Source organism: Delphinus delphis, chromosome 2 (assembly GCF_949987515.2).
Source record: "Delphinus delphis chromosome 2, mDelDel1.2, whole genome shotgun sequence".
Lineage (NCBI taxonomy): Eukaryota > Metazoa > Chordata > Mammalia > Artiodactyla > Delphinidae > Delphinus > Delphinus delphis.
In genome coordinates this window covers 47,782,200-47,800,152 of record NC_082684.1, presented here as the reverse complement: position 1 = coordinate 47,800,152, position 17,953 = coordinate 47,782,200, and the positions used below count along the sequence as shown (strand labels likewise).

Here is a 17,953-nt window from a genome sequence, read left to right as displayed (position 1 = left end):
AATACCTGATAGCTCTCAACATTTCCCTTACAGGGAATGGATGGTAGGTCTAACTGGGTAGACCAAAGACCAAGATGATATCCTGTTCTCAAGGAATTGAGTCTGATGGTTAACAGCCATCTCAATATCTCTTCAAGTTCTAGTTGACCCAGTTATACTTGTTCATCATTTCATCAAAAGATCCCAGAAATTTCTCTAAGAGAATCTATTATATTAATTAGAATTATTTTGGTTGCAAAAAATAGAATCTACCTGAGCCAGCTTAAGCAAGAAGGGAGCATTGATTACAGTGCAATCAAAGAAAGAATTGGACAAGCAGGCCTCTAGAGGGTAGCAACCAGGGTCTGGAGCACTGTAAGGAGCCCAGAAAGTTCTTTCATGGAACAGAATGGTATTTTTCTGTTTCACAGGATACATAGAAGAAAAGGTACAGATAGTCATGAGTTCTGTGTGTTACCTGTAGAATTGCCTACTGAAATACTTGATATTTTTCTTTTTTTAAGTTAAAAAAAAACCAGCTTTAATGAGATATACTTTTAAAATTCACATACTATTGAAACTGAGCAGGACCCTGTGGGACCCTACCAGGTACAAATATTTTTCCATGTTCCCTGTTTTTTGTTTGTAGGAAAAAGGCTTTATAACCTTCCCTGAAGGTTGTGGCAAAGGGCATATTCAAGCAGCTACTAATTAGGGGAGTGAGGGATTGCAGAAATAAAGGAAAGGCAGTCAAGAAAAAATAATGCAGTGATGGGGCAGGGTCCTGATTCCTCCTCAAGGGATATACATAACAATCTGATACATATCTCTGAACTCTTCTGTAGGAACTAAGGCCCCACCCTGGTGGAGGATGGTAACCTCAGGCAGAGCACAAGCACTGGACCCCAGACTGGTTGGAACCAGAAGGTTGATGATTGAGATTCCTGGAACACCACCCTGTTACCTCCCCACTAACCAACCAATTAGAGGAAGATAACACATCCTGCAGACCTCCCCCCAAATTTTGCCTATAAAAACTCTTCTCTGAAAACCATCAGGGAGTTTGGGCTTTTTGAGCCTGAGCTACCACTCTCCTTGCTTGGCCCTGCAATAAACCCTTCTCTGCTCCAAACTCTGATGTTTTGGTTTGTTTGGTCTCACTGTGCTTCGGGCATATGAACTTGGGTTCCACAGCACTATCAAGTTCACTCTTAAGTGTACAACTCAGTCTTTTTTCGTATAGTCTCTCATTCATGGACCTGTGCAGAATGGTGAAAAATTTGAATTGCTGGACACACACTCTCATACTAAAGACAAGTACCCTTTTTGTAGTCTATTGAGGGCTCATGTTTAGCATTTTTGTGTTTTTGTTAGTGATGTTGCTGGTTTGAACGGCCCCCAAGTGTAGGGCTGAAGGGCAGTCTAGCGTTCCTAAACACAGGAAGGCTGGGAGGGGTCTGACAGAGAAAACGCATGTTAGATAATTGTTTTTCAGGCAAAAGTTCTAGTGCTATTAGCTATGAGTTCAATATTAATGAATCAACAATGCTGTACATCCAGAAAAAGGAATAGGCCATTTGCCAAGTATTGATGTAACACCTATATAGTGTGATGAGACTATGGAGAAGATGGAAAAGTGGCTAAATTTGTGGATTCATGAGATGATAACCAACTTTAAAAAAGCATAAGTATAGTAGATAGCATAGTTGTGATGCTGAAAGCCAAAGAAATTTACTGTCACATTACCCGGGTGAGGAAAATGTTAAACTCTTCTTGGCTGGTGTTTTAGTATAAAGAAATACTAAATATAATTACTTAAAAGAAATCTATATTAAGTAAGGTGTCTTTAAACAGAAACACACACAAAACAAGGTAATGTATGATTGACTGATGAAAATGTTATGACCAGAAGCTTTGGAAACCTAATCCTATGTTTGCCTTAGGAGCAATGCCTCCGTAGTCACTAATTCAGTGTTTGTGGCAATTTTACACAACATAACTACCATGAAAAATGAGAATTTACTGTATATTCACAAAATTATGTCTCAGTCACCACTAACCAATTCCAAATAAGAATCATCCCAAGACTTCCCTGGTGGCGCAGTGGTTAAGAATCCGCCTGCCAATGCAGGGGACACGGGTTCGAGCCCTGGTCTGGGAAGATCCCACATGCCGCAGAGCAACTAAGCCTGTGAGCCACAGCTACTGAGCCTGCGCTCTAGAGCCCGTGAGCCACAACTACTGAGCCCATGTGCCACAGCTACTGAAGCCTACATGCCTAGAGCCCATGCTCCACAGCAAGAGAAGCCACCGCAATGAGAAGCCCGTGCACCACAACGAAGAGTAGCCCGCTTGCCACCACTAGAGAAAGCCCTCACGCACCAACGAAGACCCAATGCAGCCAAAAATTAATTAATTAATTAATTGATTAAAAAAAAGAATCATTCCCAAAAGAAGCACTATACCCATTAGCAGTCATTTCCTGTTTCCCCTCTACCCCCATCTCCTTGCAACCACTAATCTATTTTCTGTTTCTATGTATTTCCCTATTCTGGACATTTCATATAAATAGAATCATACAATATGTGGCCTTTTGTGTCTTGGTGCTTTCACTTAGTACAATGTTTTCAAGGTTTATCCATGTTTTCCTAGGTGGCTGCACCATTTTTCAATCTCACCAGCAGCGTATGAGGGTCCCAATTTCTCCACATTCTTTTTTTTTTTAATTAATTAATTAATTTTATTTTTGGCTGCATTGGGTTTTTGCTGCTGCACGCGGGCTTTCTCTAGTTGTGGCGAGCAGGGGCTACTCTTCGTTGCGGTGCACGGGTTTCTTATTGCGGTGGCTTCTCTTGTTGTGGAGCACGGGCTCCAGGCGTGCGGGTTTTAGTAGGTGTGGCACACAGGCTCAGTATTTGTGGCTCGCAGACTCTAGAGCACAGGCTCAGTAGTTGTGGCGCCCGGGCTCAGTTGCTCTGTGGCATGTGGGATCTTCCCGGACCAGGGCTTGAACCCGTGTACCCTGCATTGGCAGGCGGTTTCTTAACCACTGCACCACCAGGAAGCCCTCTCCACATTCTTGCCAACACTTGTTACTGTTGTCTTTTTGATTATAGCCATCCTGGTGGGTGTGAAATGGTATTTTTTGGTGGTTTTTGACTTCCATTTTCCTGATGATTGATGATGTTTGATATCTTTTCATGTGCTTATTAGCCATTTGTATATCTTCTTTGGAGAAATATCTATAGAAATCTGTTTCCCATGGGATAGTTGTTGAGTGAAAGAACTCTTTATTTTGGATACAAGCCCCTTAACAGATATATGATTTGCAAATATTTTCTCCCATTCTGGGGGTTGTCTTTTTATTTCTTGACACCTGAATAGACTTTTTTTTTTTTTTTTTTGGCTGCATTGGGTCTTCATTGCTGCGTGCAACATCTTCTCTAGGTGTTTCTCTAGGTGCAACGTTTTCTCTAGGGTTTTCTCTAAATGTGGCAAGCGGGGGCTACTCTTCGTTGTGGTTCATGGGCTTCTCATTGTGGTGGCTTCTCTTGTCGTGGAGCATGGGCTCTAGGCGTGCAGGCTTCAGTAGTTGTGGCTCGTGGGTTTAGTTGCTCCGCGACATGTGGGATCTTCCTCGACCAGGGCTCGAACCTGTGTCCCCTGCATTGGCAGGCGGATTCTTAACCACTGTGCCACGAGGGAAGTCCCCTGAATAGACTTTTGATCCAGATGCCAGATCACTGGTTCAGTTTGCACAGGTGTCTACTTCTCAGATGATAAAGCAACATTGGCAATTGCTCCCTGTGTAACCATGTGAAGTGGGGAAAAGGACAATTCCAAGAAAGAGGACTGGACAGGGCAGACGATCAAATAGGGATTCACTACAATTATACAGTTATTATATCATTTCCTTTCATTATAGGGACGTATATATAATAACTCTAGAGATTACAGATCACTAATGGTTAGAGGGCTAAATATATGTTACTCACTAACAATGACTTTAAAAAAGACAACCACACTTCTTGAATCAAAAGATAATTTTAAAATGCCTGCCTGATTTCTTATGAAAGTGTGTAAACTCAGGAAACAGTGATATTTCAAAATCATCCATTTTCTTTATTTGTTAATAGAGAAAAAACTGTATGGCATTTACAAAAAGCATTCTCTTCCTCAAATAACAGTCCCTTCTTCAAAATTTCAGAAGCTGCTCAAATAATGCTCCTAAAAAGTAGCATTGTCTAGGTACAGTGTATAGTAAAAGGCAAAAAATATGGAAGAAATTTTATATTTGTTCCAAATATGTACTTTGAAGTTGACTACTTTGAACAGATATCAAAAGAGCCCTGTGTTGTACCTAATATTCTTTGTCCTATTAGGCTTAGCTAAGCATAGATCTTGCTTAATTTTATCGCTTGTCAATACAAATATCTTTCTTTTTAAATTTTACTAGTGTTATGAGCTATGTTCCCCCCAAATTTATATGTTGAATCCCTAACCCTCAGTACCTCAGAATATGACTGTACTTGGAGATAGTCGTTAAGGAGGTAATTAAGTTAAAATTAGGGCAGGCCCTAATCCAATATGACTGGTATCCTTATAAGAAGAGGAAATTTGAACCCAGACACATATGAAGGAAGACCATGTGAAGACACAGGGAGAAGACAGACATCTACAAGCTAAGAAGAAAGGTTTCAAAAGAAACTAACCTTGATAACACCTTAATCTCAAACTTTTGGCTTCCAGAATTGTGAGAAACTAAATTCCTGTTGTTTAAGCCTCCCAATCTGTGGTGCTTTGTTATGTCAGCCCTAGCAAACTAACAGTTAGTTAGCTATAGAGATGATGTTTCTTTTTTTTTTTTTTTTGCAGTATGCGGGCCTCTCACTGTTGTGGCCTTTCCCGTTGCGGAGCACAGGCTCCGGACGCACAGGCTCAGCAGCCATGGCTCACGGGCCCAGCCGCTCCGCGGCATGTGGGATCTTCCCGGACCGGGGCACGAACCCGTGTCCCCTGCATCGGCAGGCGGACTCTCAACCACTGCGCCACCAAGGGAAGCCCTAGAGATGATGTTTTTAAGATATCAACTTTTCCTCTGTATCTGAAAAGGAATGTTGTGAAGGGCTTTGTTCCTGTTTATATGCCAATATCTGCTAATTAAAATATGTCATTAAGGCAGATCCAGAGGAACTGCTGCCTGGACATTCTGTTAAAAGAATTGTTATTTATGGTTGTAAGAAACAAAACTCTTTTAAATTACATGCAAATGTAACTTTACCAACTGGCTTCTCCTAAATTAAAGTGAATTAAAGAAGGGTTGGGTTTGCTAATTTAACAACTGAGAATTTTATTTTTATGTTCAAAAATTCTTTCTTCTTCTTTATTTTCCTCTAGATATTCCTCCTTGAGAACTAACACTTATATAGCACTGACTATGGGCCATGCTATAGTCTGAATGTTTGTGTCCCCCTGTCCCTTTGTCCACGTAAGGTCACAATGAGAAGTCTGCCACCAGAAAAGTCCCTCAGCCAAACATGCTGGCACTGTGATCTCGGACTTCCAGCCTCCAGAACTGTGAGGAATGAATTTCTGTTGTTTATAACCTACTCAGTCTGTGGTATTTTGTTATAGCAGCCTGGATGGACTTGGACAAGCCAGGTTCTTTTTAAAGTTCTTTACTTGTTCCTTAGATATTTTTAAAGCACCTGTGATGTGCCAGGTCCTCTTCTAGGTGTTTTGGATATACCAGTGAAAATAAAACAGAGAAGTTTCCTGCTCTTGGGGAGTGAGCAGATTGACAATTAACCATAGTCACCATAAAGAAGTAGATGACATAGTTTGTTAGAAGGTTAAAATGGTAGGTGTAGGGCTTCCCTGTGACGCAGTGGTTGAGAGTCCGCCTGCCGATGCAGGGGACATGGGTTTGTGCCCCGGTCCGGGAAGATCCCACATGCCGCGGAGCGGCTGGGCTTGTGTTCCAAAGATGAGGTGTGCTCTAAGACTAATCCTGCTATCGATTTACTATTTTAGCTTGGAAAGATGTAAGATTTCTCCCCCCGACCAAAGTTACAATTTTGTTATTAGCTAAAACATGACTTTTCCAGCAGTATATCCCTTACATTTGACAGACTACAACCTGTTAAAAAATTTCCTGGACTAGTACAAAGAGACATTTAAAAAGATTCCTGGATCTCACTGGCTACTGAAATTGCCTTGCCATCATATGATTTTACTAAATAATGGGTAACCAAACCACTTCTCTGTAAACCCTTGAACAAGACCTTGGAGTTCTCTTTCACCTTCTTGGCATTCATCAAACACCAATAGCTACTGCAGTCTCTTGACTCAGTGGCAAAACCTGCTGGCCTTGCCTGAGGGCAACAGCTGCGGCAGCTAAACTAGTGGAGGTTTCGGTTGACTTGGTTCTAGGGTGTCCTTTAACCTAATGGTCCCTCATGCTGTATAATCTTCATTGCACACTGATACCATGCAACACTCTCAGCAAGTAGGGTTACTTCTTATGAAATCCTACTATGTTCTTCCATCATCGTTGTGGTCTTTAAAATCCTGTTATTCTTCCATAATCTGAAGAAGGAGAAACTCATAAATGTTCAACCTCTGCTTGTGAACTGTGCCCCAAACTGATTTACTAAAATCACTTCAGGAAATGCAGACTGAATCTTGTTTGTTGACAAGTCATACCTTAAAACTGAAACAGGTGGGATGCACTGTAACAGGTGTGACTTCACACTTCAAAATATGACCTCTTGCCAGAGGCAAAATTTGTGCAGGTGGCAGGACTCATTGTCCCCATCAGAGCTTGTCAATTAGCTAGGGCTAGGAGATTTAACGCATACAATGAGAGTAGATATGATTTTGGATAAGTTCATGGTTTTGAAATGCTTTGGATAACACAAAAGTTTTTAACTTTGGTAGGAACCCTTTAAAAATGGTCAGCAGCTTAAAGAACTTTCGAGTGATCTAATGCTCTCTAAGGAGATGGCTACTCTAAAGCTAGAAGCTCATGCAAAGGAGGATAACATGGACGCTAAAAGAAATGCTCAGGCTGATCATTATGCCTCATAGGCAGCCCTTGTTAATATCCCAGCCCCTATGGAACCCTGAGACCAAGTTTTTGCAGAGCTTCAAAAAATCTATTCTAGAATGGCACTGGTTAGCTTCAGAGTCAGAAGAAGATACTAGGAGAAATCTGGATGTAAATCACACGAGAATAGTCCCTGGCACTCTGGCTTCTTGTTAGCAACAGAGGTGCTCAAATGGGACCTTGCAAAAAATTTTCATGAAATTATCCACCAGAGTAAGGATAAATTGGATACTATACTTAATCTATATCGGTGTCAAACTACTGAAGGTGTTTCTGGTTCATGTCTCATTTGTCACCAGCATAATCTTGGTAAAATTGTGAAGGTAGTATATAGACACCTCCAAACAGATTTCTCATAACTACTGGCAAAGGTATTTTTAAAAGTCAAATTTATTGAGCTATAATTTGCATTCAGAAAAAGTTTCTCTCTCAGCGTACAATTCTATGAGATTTGACAAACACATCAGTCATGTAATCACTACCAGAATCAAGACATAGAACATTTCTATCACCTGAAATGATTCCCTCATTACCCTTTGTCAGCAACTCTCCTTCTAGCCTCTGCCCCTAGAAACCACTGATCTGTTTTCTATTCTTATAATTTTGCATTTTCCAGAATGTCTTATGAACAGAAGCTAAAGTATATAGCCTTTCAAGCCTGGTTTCTTTCACTCAGCATTATTCTGAGGTTCATTCGTGTCATTGTATATATCTATAGTTTCTTTTTATTGAATGCTTGTACCATAATTTGCTTATCTATTCATGAGTTGAAGAAGAGTTATTTACAGTTTTTGGTGGTTATAAATAATGCTGCTACAAACATTTACATACATGCTTTTATGTGAACATAGGGTTTTACTTCTCTTGAGTAAATACCTAGGAGTTGTATTGCTGGGCTGTAATGGTAAGTGCATGTTTAACTTTGTAAGAAATTTTCAAACTTCTTTGTAAAGTGACTTTACCTTCTCATACAGCAACGTATGAGAGTTCCAGTTGCTCCACATCCTGGTCAACACTTGGTATTGCCAGTTAAAAAATTTTTTTCTAGTTATTCTAATAGGTTATGTAGTGGTATCTCTTTGTATTTTAATTTGCATCTTTCTCAAGACAAATAATGTTGAGCATTTTTTCATGGGCTTACTTGACAGTTAAAATTTTTGTTCAGTGAAGTGTCTACACAAATCTTTTACTCATTCAAAACTTGTCTTTTTATTATTGAACATTGAGAATTGTTAATATTATATTCTAGATATAAGTCCTTTATCAGATATGTGTTTTACAAATACTTTCCCCTAGGCAGTGGCTTGTGTCATATTTAAGAATCCAAGATAATAAGTTTTATGTTTTCCATTAGATACTTTATTGTTTCAGGTTTTGCATTTAGTTTTCTGATCCATCCTCCAATGGATTTATTTCTGTAAATGGTGTGAAGTATGGGTAAATTCTCTTTTTTCGTATGGATGTCCACTTGTTCCAGAATCATTTGTTGAAAAGAACATTTTTTTGCCTTTCCTCCAATGAATAGTCTTTCTTTCTCAGAGTCAGGACTTTCTTAGTGATCCTGTCTTTCTTTCCTGTGACAGTCAAACTTTGACTTACATCCTTGGCAGGTTTTATGCAGGAGAGAGTTTCCTTCTCCTATCTTTGGTGGTAATGCCATACTTTTTACTTGTGCTGTAACCCACATTACATTTCTATATTCTTTCTTTAGACAGTTAATTATCCTTATATGATTAAAAATAACACAAAAACTTACATTTACCTTCATTTTAACTATTGCTGGCACTTTTCATTTCATTATGTAGATCTAAATCTCTGAGATTATGTTCCTTCTACCTGAAGAATTTCCTTTAGCATATCTTGTAGCACAGATGTGCTGGTAATGAATTTGGCCTGCTTTTGCTTAACTAAAAAGTATTTCACCTTCACTTTTGAAAAAAATACTTTTTGTTGAGTATAGAATTCTGGCCAACAGTTTCTTTCAGTAAAGAAGTGCTTCCCTTGTTTTCTGGCTTGCACAGTTTCTGACTAAAAGCCTGCTAATGTTAGTCTTTGTCTCTTTATATATAATAGATCTTTCTATTCTGGTTGCCTTTAAGATTTTCTATCTTTGGTTTCAGAAGTTTTTTTTTTTTTTTTCCTACTTGTTGTTTGTCCTCTTTGGGATTCTCTGATCATCTTGATCTGTAGTTTGATGTCTTTTTTTATTTTTAGAAATTTCTCATCCATGAACTCTTCCAGTATTTCTTCTGTCCTGTTCTCTCCCTCTTCACTTTCTAGGCTTCCAGTATTTGTAGATTAAACATTCATTATTGTCTCACAGATCTTGAATTCTCTGTTTTTTTAAAATTCCTTTTTTATCGTCATGTTCCATTTAGCTAATTTCTTTCTTTTTTTTTAAGTTGGTCCAATTTTATTGAAATCTTTTACAGAAGACAATTCAAATAGGAACCACTGCTGTGGTTTTAAGGCCTATAGAAATCTGAGTTATGTTTTACTGCAAAATATATAATATATTAACTCAAACTACAGTGTAAAAAGATTTTAATAATGAATTATATGTCTTCATTAAATTAGATATTTACAAATATTTTCCTAAATACGTACAACTAATTTAGATATCTTTTAAAGTTCAAATAGCCAGTTTAAATTTGAGAAAACATACACTTACTGTAACTTGAAAGATGTTCATATTGAGATATTTCAGCCCCAACTTCACAGGCTACTGGAAACTAAGAGATACTTTGTTGCTAGATGAAAAAATTTCACTTATGTCAGGGAAAATTATACTAGACTACCAGTTTAAAATGAGCAATAGTTCATATAATATTAGAGAAATTCTCTCTTGCCTTAAATGCAAAATAAATCCTCTAGACTCCCTTTTCTGTAGAGACCACCAGCTCACTATCCAGGCTCTGAAACTTAGCACAATTAGGGAAAAAACAAGACAGACTTCAGTATGACAATTAGCCAAAACATTTCCCCAGGGAAACATTTCTGATTTTGTTTTTGTTAAGCACTGTCTTGATCTTTAAGTCATTTTTTAAAAACAACAAAAAAAAACCCACTCAATTCCCAAGGACAGTTTGAAAATGAAAAAAATAGATCTGATGGCTCTCACAGCAGCCTTCATCATGTCAAGGCAATGTTTTAACTCACATCTCCTGAAATTTCCTCCCCATTTCCTACTGACAGCGTCCGCCTTGCCCTTAGAGTAGTTGAGGTTCCCTATAACAGAGACCCTTGGTTTTCTTAGTGTTAGCTAAAATACATATTTTGAAAAATGTGTTCAGTAAATACTCTTCAAGTCCTGACCTAATTTCCTGATATATAAAGCATATAAGAGGTGGTGTCCCCTGCGACTGCCTAAGGCTTACTTTTGCACCAACTATTTAGGAAGTTCCCTTGACTCTTAAGTTTTCCTTTCGAGATTAAAATTCAACATAGAAAAAAATTCAGTTATCAAACATCTATTCCTAATTTAGAGCAAAGCCACATTACATAGCAAAACTCCCCTTATTAAACTTTATCTCATGCAAACTTAAAATTTTTAAAATAGTAATTCCAGGCCCCAAGGTAGACCTACTTAGAAGTAAACATGGTAAACACTTAAAATTTTGTTTCCAATCTTCCTAAAAGAAGTGTGTTTTGGGCTGATAGATCAATATTATATGTCAAGTCTGCTGCTAAGGAGCACAATTTTTGACCTGGTAAATTATTCTGGTAATCTGACACACGACCAAGATGCGAAGACTATAGAATTAAAGGCATTCTTTTGGATTCTGTCCTTTAATAATTTTTAAGAGGAAAACCATGAAGAGGCTTCCAGCTCAGTAGAGACATTGATTAAAGCTTGGTAAAAATGGGAAGGTTCGCAGACCTTGGGTAATGCACATCAAATTCAACAGGCCAAAGGAGTGAGCTTTTCATGATGGGGCTCTCACCACTCACAGGTTTGGGCCAGCTTTCCATAGCCTCCTCTCCCAGATCGTAGTCCTGACGATACTCATCTCGCATCTGGCCCCCAGAACGGCCACGGCCATACTGCCTGCCCTCCTTTAAGCCTGCGTCCCAGTCTGTGCAAATGATCCGGTCATCCAGACACATTCCATTTATGTACTGCATGGCATTTTCTGCATCTGCTCTTGAATAGTATTCCACAAAGCAGAACCCATATGCTGTTTTCTTCATTTTATCCAGGCCCATGATGATTTTCTCTCTGTCACCACTTTTGCTGAAGAGTTCATAGATTTGTTCTTCAGTTGTATAGAAGGAAAGATTTCCAACATACAATGTACAGCTTTTCTTCAATAATTTTTCCTGTTCTTCACTGTCACGTCAGAAGGTCTGGTCCCAGTACTGGCTCAGCTTGACGTAGGAGTTGCTGCACAGTGCCTTCAGGAGGCCACCCAAATAGTGCAGAGAAGTGGCCGAGGGCGCCGCCACTCCAAGTATAATGAAACTATTTAGCTAATTTCTATTGGTCTATTTTCAAGTTTATTGATTCTTTCCTCAACTATGTCTAGTCTATTTATGAGCCCATCCTTCGTCTGTGTTTCTGTTACCTATATTCTAAATAGACCTTAAAATTTATTTCTAATAGTTTTTATTTCTTATAGTTTCTGTCACTTTCCTGAAACCTCACAAATGTTCCACTAGAACCTTTAAGATATGAATCATAGTTATTTTAAATGCCCCCTGTGGTAATTCTAACATCTGTGTCATCTCTGTATCTGTTCTGTTGATTGCTTTGTCTCTAGATGGTGGGTTCCTTTCATTTGAGTCTTTGTGTTTCATATTTTTTTGTTGTTGAAAGAGGTACTTCTTGTGTAATACAGTAGAGATTAAGGTAAATAGTATTTAGGCCAGGAAATAGGCACACTTCTTGTTCTAGGCTGTTTGCACAGGGGACTGAGTCAATATAGTCAGGATTTGAGTTGAGTTTGGGTTTTGTTATTGCTTTGTGGTTACCTTCAGTGCACACTACAAACTTCAACTTCCTTTAGCATTACCTTGTGCTTAGAGGAAGGGCTTGGTACTAATGGATTTCTCTTAATGTTTCAATTCTACCCTCAGCTTTTCTACCTCAGTTTTCTCTGTGTGCCACTGCCACAGAGGTGATCTCTCTCCATGCTCTTACCTCTCCCCAAGGGCTAGGCTGCTGTAGTTTATTACCTGGTGCATAATAGCCTGGTGGTAGAGGACAGAGGGGATTCTCTATTTTCTTGTCCAGTCTCAATCTTAGGCAGTGTACCTAGGTTTTTTGGGGTAGAGCTTTCTCAATGATCCTGCTCAATCTCCTTTGGCAGTCAAACTCTGCCTTGTATTTGGTGGATTTTTTTTTGGAAACCATTTGAACTTGTGTTGACACCAGCTACATGACTTTTCTCAGTAGCCTTATGAGAATGGATAAAGTGGCTTGACCCAAGATAACACTGATTAGACTTAGCAATGTTACTTTTAAATAAAACCAACCCTATTTCCCCCCCTAAGATAGCTTAGAGAGTTCATAATGGTCACAAACTAATACTACAGATAAAACATGTAAAATTTTGATCCAAGCTTTTTCTATCCTCCCACACTTGAAAGGTACCTGATGAACACCAATTTCCCAATTCTAGCATCACTAGCTTACAAACCTTAGGGCTAATAACTGCCTTCTCATTTATCTACTGTTCAATTTCCATTAGTTTCAAGATACACCAGTGTAAATACCATGACTATTTTGCATGAAGTTAAGTATTCTACAGATCCCAGAGTCATGGGATTGAACCAGGAGCTCCCACCTTTTATGTGAACTTCAGAGGTACCATTGAGGCTAAGGCAATTTAATTTAGGTTAACTAGGATCTGTTTCATATTTAAGAGAACCCTCTTGCAACAGGTTTATTCAATTCTCTTAAAAATGGTGGCATTACTTTTCACCTTTCAGAAGCAACAGTTACACAAATGGAATATTAGATTAAGTCTAAAAATGTGGGCTCTAGTCAACTCTCATTATTTTTCTGCATATTATCGTGGTAAAGGATCAGGACGTCCTTCACAATTCCAAGGAAAGTCCAATTTAAAAAGTTTGTCCTTGCCAAACTCCATAAAACAGCCACTTCAGAGTAAACCAGCAGAGCATTGCATCACCCAGTAAAGCTGTAGGTTTCATCACATGCACCAACAAATCTACATGACTAGTTTCTGCACTCCTATTTTACAGAGTTTATTTTACACCTATTGTACCAAACAGCATTTTAAACACGGACATATCAACTCCCTAATAAAGCAAAAACACAGGCATTTCCCTTATTAGAAACAAGATATACCATCACTTAAAGTCTTCAAACATGATTGCACTTAAACTTTCATAATTTGACAGTGCATTCAATGAGTCAATCTGCAGACAACTAGTTTTAACAGACAAGTTAAAAAAACACTTTAAAGTAGACATGAATGTCCTAAACTGTTTATTAGGTAAGAATTTTACAAACATTACTTATATTAGTGGTAGCGGTGGAGCTGGAGCTTATTGCTTCTTCTCCAAGCCGTGCAGCGAGAACCACGGATGGTGTGGTGGAACCTGCGGCTCTTTCTGCTTGCGGATGTCAGTCCCCGCAAGTCCCTGTGCTTGTGGACTGGTTTGGTGATCCACTGGGTGTCAGGGTTTCTTCTGATAGCTTTATGGAATGGATCAATGAGGATAACCTCAAGGAATTTGTACGTAGAATCTTCACCAACCCGGTAAGAATTCAGGACCCTCAGGGCCCTACAGTGGCGTCCAGCTCACTCCTCAGCAGCAGACTGAAGGCTTCGAGCAAACTTCAGCTGGTTGACACCATGGTGGACAGGTGTGTCATAGGTGGCACCCTCAGGAAGTGGGCGTTTGCGGTCACTGCGACACACGCGAATCCAATATATGACATAACCCTGCTTGGTCTTGTACCCCAGCCCGGTGGGCCCGGGCTTTGGGCCCGGTGTGCGGGGGGAGAAAGGGGACCTGGTGCACTGCAGAGAGCTGGCAGTACTGCCGCAGCGCACCCTGAGCAGAAAGCACATCGTGTCTGACTCCTTCTTCCTCTGTAGCTCCTGGATGTACTTGTAAGCGCCCATCTCGGCTCTGCTGATGGCTGCCGCCAGACCTTGGTGGGTATTATATAGGAGAGAGTTTCTGCCCTTCTGTTAATCCTAGGAGATCTTTAGTGATCTGGGCACAGGACTGTTTCTTGCTCCACTCTCAGCAGTAGAGGGTTTTTTCCTTTACATTTTCCCCAGTTGCAATGGGTCATCACCAGTGCCCTGGATATTACAGGATTCTCTCTGCTCTTCCAATATCTTAAGTCTCTTCATCCATAGGGGAATAGGGACTGGATAAGGTTTGTACTTTTTTTTTTTGGCCATGCCACATAGCATGTGGCATCTTAGTTCCTCCAGCAGGGATCAAACCCTCTCTCCCTGCAGTAGAAGCTCAGAGTCTTAACCACTGGACCACCAGGGAAGTCCCAAGGGTTTGCATAGTGGTGGCCACTTCTCTTCATTCATGCCTCACTGAAGGAGAATTAGCCAGTTTCCTGCTCTGCTTCAGTCATTCTTGTCAGCAGCTGGTGGAGGTTCATGGAGAAGATCCTGTGAGTCTGTGTGAACTCCATTTGTGTCTACTGCTCCTACGGCTTTATCCTCTCATGGATAAAGTCCACACTCCAACTTTAGTGTTCATTATAAATGTTAGCTGGGTTCTTCCTACAGGCATCTACGGCACCTAGTGTCTTTTTTTCCCCCAGTACTCTGCCATATGTGAGTCAGTGCTCATGTCCCATCTCTTCTTGGAAGGGTATGTCTTTTTTGGGGTTTCAGGTTTTTTGGTTGCATTATGACCTCAGGTCTTGAATGGGTTTAAGAAATATCATTATCTGGCATTTTCTTGTTGTTAGGATGGGCGTGAAACTCTTTCCAGCTTTCTACATTCTAGACAGAGGCAAACTCCTGTTTGCTTATTCTCAGGGTGGATTGAATCTTTTCCTTGTCAGAGAGCTATGGCTCCAACAATAGCAAACAAATTTATTTGATTTTGTTTCTGACCTGGAGAATTCCAACCTATGTCTCTAATCCCATTCCCCTTCCCGAGGCTATTAAGAACTTTGCAAAGCCTGCGACTTAAACAGAAACTTCACTGTTCTATATTATGTACAATCTTCAGGAGTGGCAGAAAATACAAAGCGAATTCCAAAACTCTATTAGCAAAGGTCTTAGAGACTCCTGTATTTTTATGTCCTAAGACATTGCTATTGACTTTAATGACAATGAGATCAGTTTTTCTTCTGAATTTCACTGACTCTCTTCTCATGTATTACTAACAGGCCAGCCATGCATCTAGGAATATTTTCCCCAATTTTAGAGCCCATCTTATCACAAATAGACATGACCAAGTAGACATGCAGGGAATTCATATAGTACACACAGTCTCATCAGCAACTATGAGTAGCCTTTCCTAAACATCTAAATATTCCTTTTATGACCTAAAACTTGAAGATCTGGCTTTTGGAAGAAATATAAGAGAAAGACAGCTCTTGAACCCTGATGGAAAAGACCCTATTAGCTAACTAGAATGGTAGTGATATTCCAAAGCGTTGTTCCTTGGATTCATGCCCCTTAATTAAAGAGGCATAAACCATCCTTGAATCACTGCAATAAAGTCACTGCAGGAGAACTCAAACTGAAGATTCTTAAGAACCCTCCAAAGCAGAAAGTCTTTGGAAAGAGACACAATTCACCTAAGACTTCCAGGTAAAACAGAAGACTACATGAGACATAGATAGCTTCTACCCAAGATCCACTGAACAAGACCATATGTTGTCATGTTTTAACCTGCATTCTTTTGATTTTTGTTTTTATAGCTATCTTATTGCCTCTTTTGCTGATATAAGGATACCTTTATCTATGTTCCCTATAAAGCCTCCATTCTTTTTTTAAAAAAATTAATTAATCAATTTATTTATTTTTGGCTGCGTTGGGTCTTCGTTGCTGTGCACGGGCTTTCTCTAGTCGTGGAGAGCGGTGGCTACTCTTTGTTGTGGTGCACGGGCTTCTCATTGCGGTGGCTTCTCTTGTTGCAGAGCACGGGCTCTAGGCATGCAGGCTTCAGTACTTGCAGCACGTGGGCTCAGTAGTTGTGGCACGTGGGCCCTAGAGCATGTGGGCTCAGTAGTTGTGGCACACAACTCTAGGCTCTAGGGTGTGCGGGCATCAGTAGTTGTGGCGTGCAGGCTCAGTAGTTGTGGTGCACGGGTTTAGTTGCTCTGCAGCATGTGGAATCTTCCTGGACCAGGGATCGAAACTTTGTCCTCTGCATTGGCAGGCAGACTCTTAACCACTGCGCCACCAGGGATGTCCCTTTGCTAATGCTCTTGCTACTTGCGAATTTCATTGCCTGGCCCTGGATCATTCTTGATTCATGGAGCCAAAATATTACAACACTATGTGACAATGCCTTAGGGGTATCTTGACTAAAAACAGGTCAAAGGGGACCCTTTAAGACTGGTATTGGATTAGTATAGAAAGGGCTACTAGATACTCCTTGCAAACTAAATGGGAACTTGTTATGTTGGTAAACTGATAGTTCCTGGCCTCACACAGAGCCCATTTGGGGCTATTCGTTTCCCTCTCAGAACAAGACGTTGTTAGATAACATAAATCAAGGAGAAAACTTGGGTTTTGATTGGAGAATTGAAACCCTAACTGTCCAAGGGGAATTCTGGACTGATTTCTTCTCTCTTTCAGCAACTTCCCTTCATATTTTTTTTAATTTTTATTTATTTTATTTTATTTTTTTTTGCGGTATGCGGGCCTCTCACTGCCGTGGCCTCAACTTAGTTGTGTGCCGTGGCACACAACTAAGCCCGTGTGCCGCAACTACTGAACCTGTGCTCTAGAGCCCGCGAGCCACAACTACTGAAGCCCACGCGCCACAACTACTGAAGCCCACGCGCCTATAGCCTGTGCTCTGCAACAAGAGAAGCCACCGCAATGAGAAGCCCACGCACCGCAACGAAAAGTAGCCCCCGCTCGCTGCAACTAGAGAAAGTCGGCGCGCAGCAAAGAAGACCCAGCGCAGTCAAAAATAATAAACAAATAAAATAAATACATAAAAATAAAACTTAAAGAAAAAACCTTACCTTGCTGTATACACCAATCCTAAACTATTATATCATGATCCTTCCCCAATATTAATTAAATCATCCCCTTATTTGAAGACTTGCCTTAAACCAAAACCCCAAACCTCATAAACATTCCCACTTTGCCTTTCCACTTCAGAATACAACTAAGACTCTGTCAGTGTACCGCTTTCCTTTTACTACAGTAAGCAATAAACTCAGCTTTGCTTTATGAACAGACTGTTTCGGCAGTGTTTTGAGGGAGTCAGCATTTGACAATATTTAGCAGCAGGCATAGCATACTTGCCAATCTGAAGACATACTGGCTGTGTCCTTAGAGCAGGCTCCTGGAAGCTCTGGCTGTACCTGGCAATAACCCTTTAGCTGTTGGATTGTGGAGGAGGTAAGGAAGACTCCTCTGGTAGAGGAGGGGGAGGGTGGCCAGGTCTAGTGGGTGAAGGAGAGTGCTTAAAGCAGTGTCTGTTTATCAGTTAGAAGTTTTTCAACATTTTAAAAATTGGTTAAAACATTGTACTGCCTTTACGGGTGGTTACCAGTTAAATATTAGTCCTTGGTGAACTGATCATGGTAGACCAGATGGAAAAAAGATGACTCATGGAAGCCAATGTGGATAGATGACCATTCAAGGGAACAGATGTCTTTGTCTGTTGAAGGTCTTGCCAAGCTGTAAACTCCCCCAGAACTTAAAAATAACCCTCTGCAGAGCTAAA

The 17,953-nt window shown here is 40.1% G+C and overlaps 2 pseudogenes; both read right to left on the bottom strand.

Moving 5' to 3' along the window:
• LOC132417827 (nuclear cap-binding protein subunit 2-like) overlaps positions 1 to 12,711 on the bottom strand; it is a 38,484-nt pseudogene extending 25,773 nt beyond the window's left edge.
• Positions 12,712 to 13,570: 859 nt separating this feature from the next.
• Positions 13,571 to 14,184, bottom strand: LOC132419548 (large ribosomal subunit protein eL15-like; annotated as a pseudogene).
• Positions 14,185 to 17,953: the final 3,769 nt, after the last annotated feature.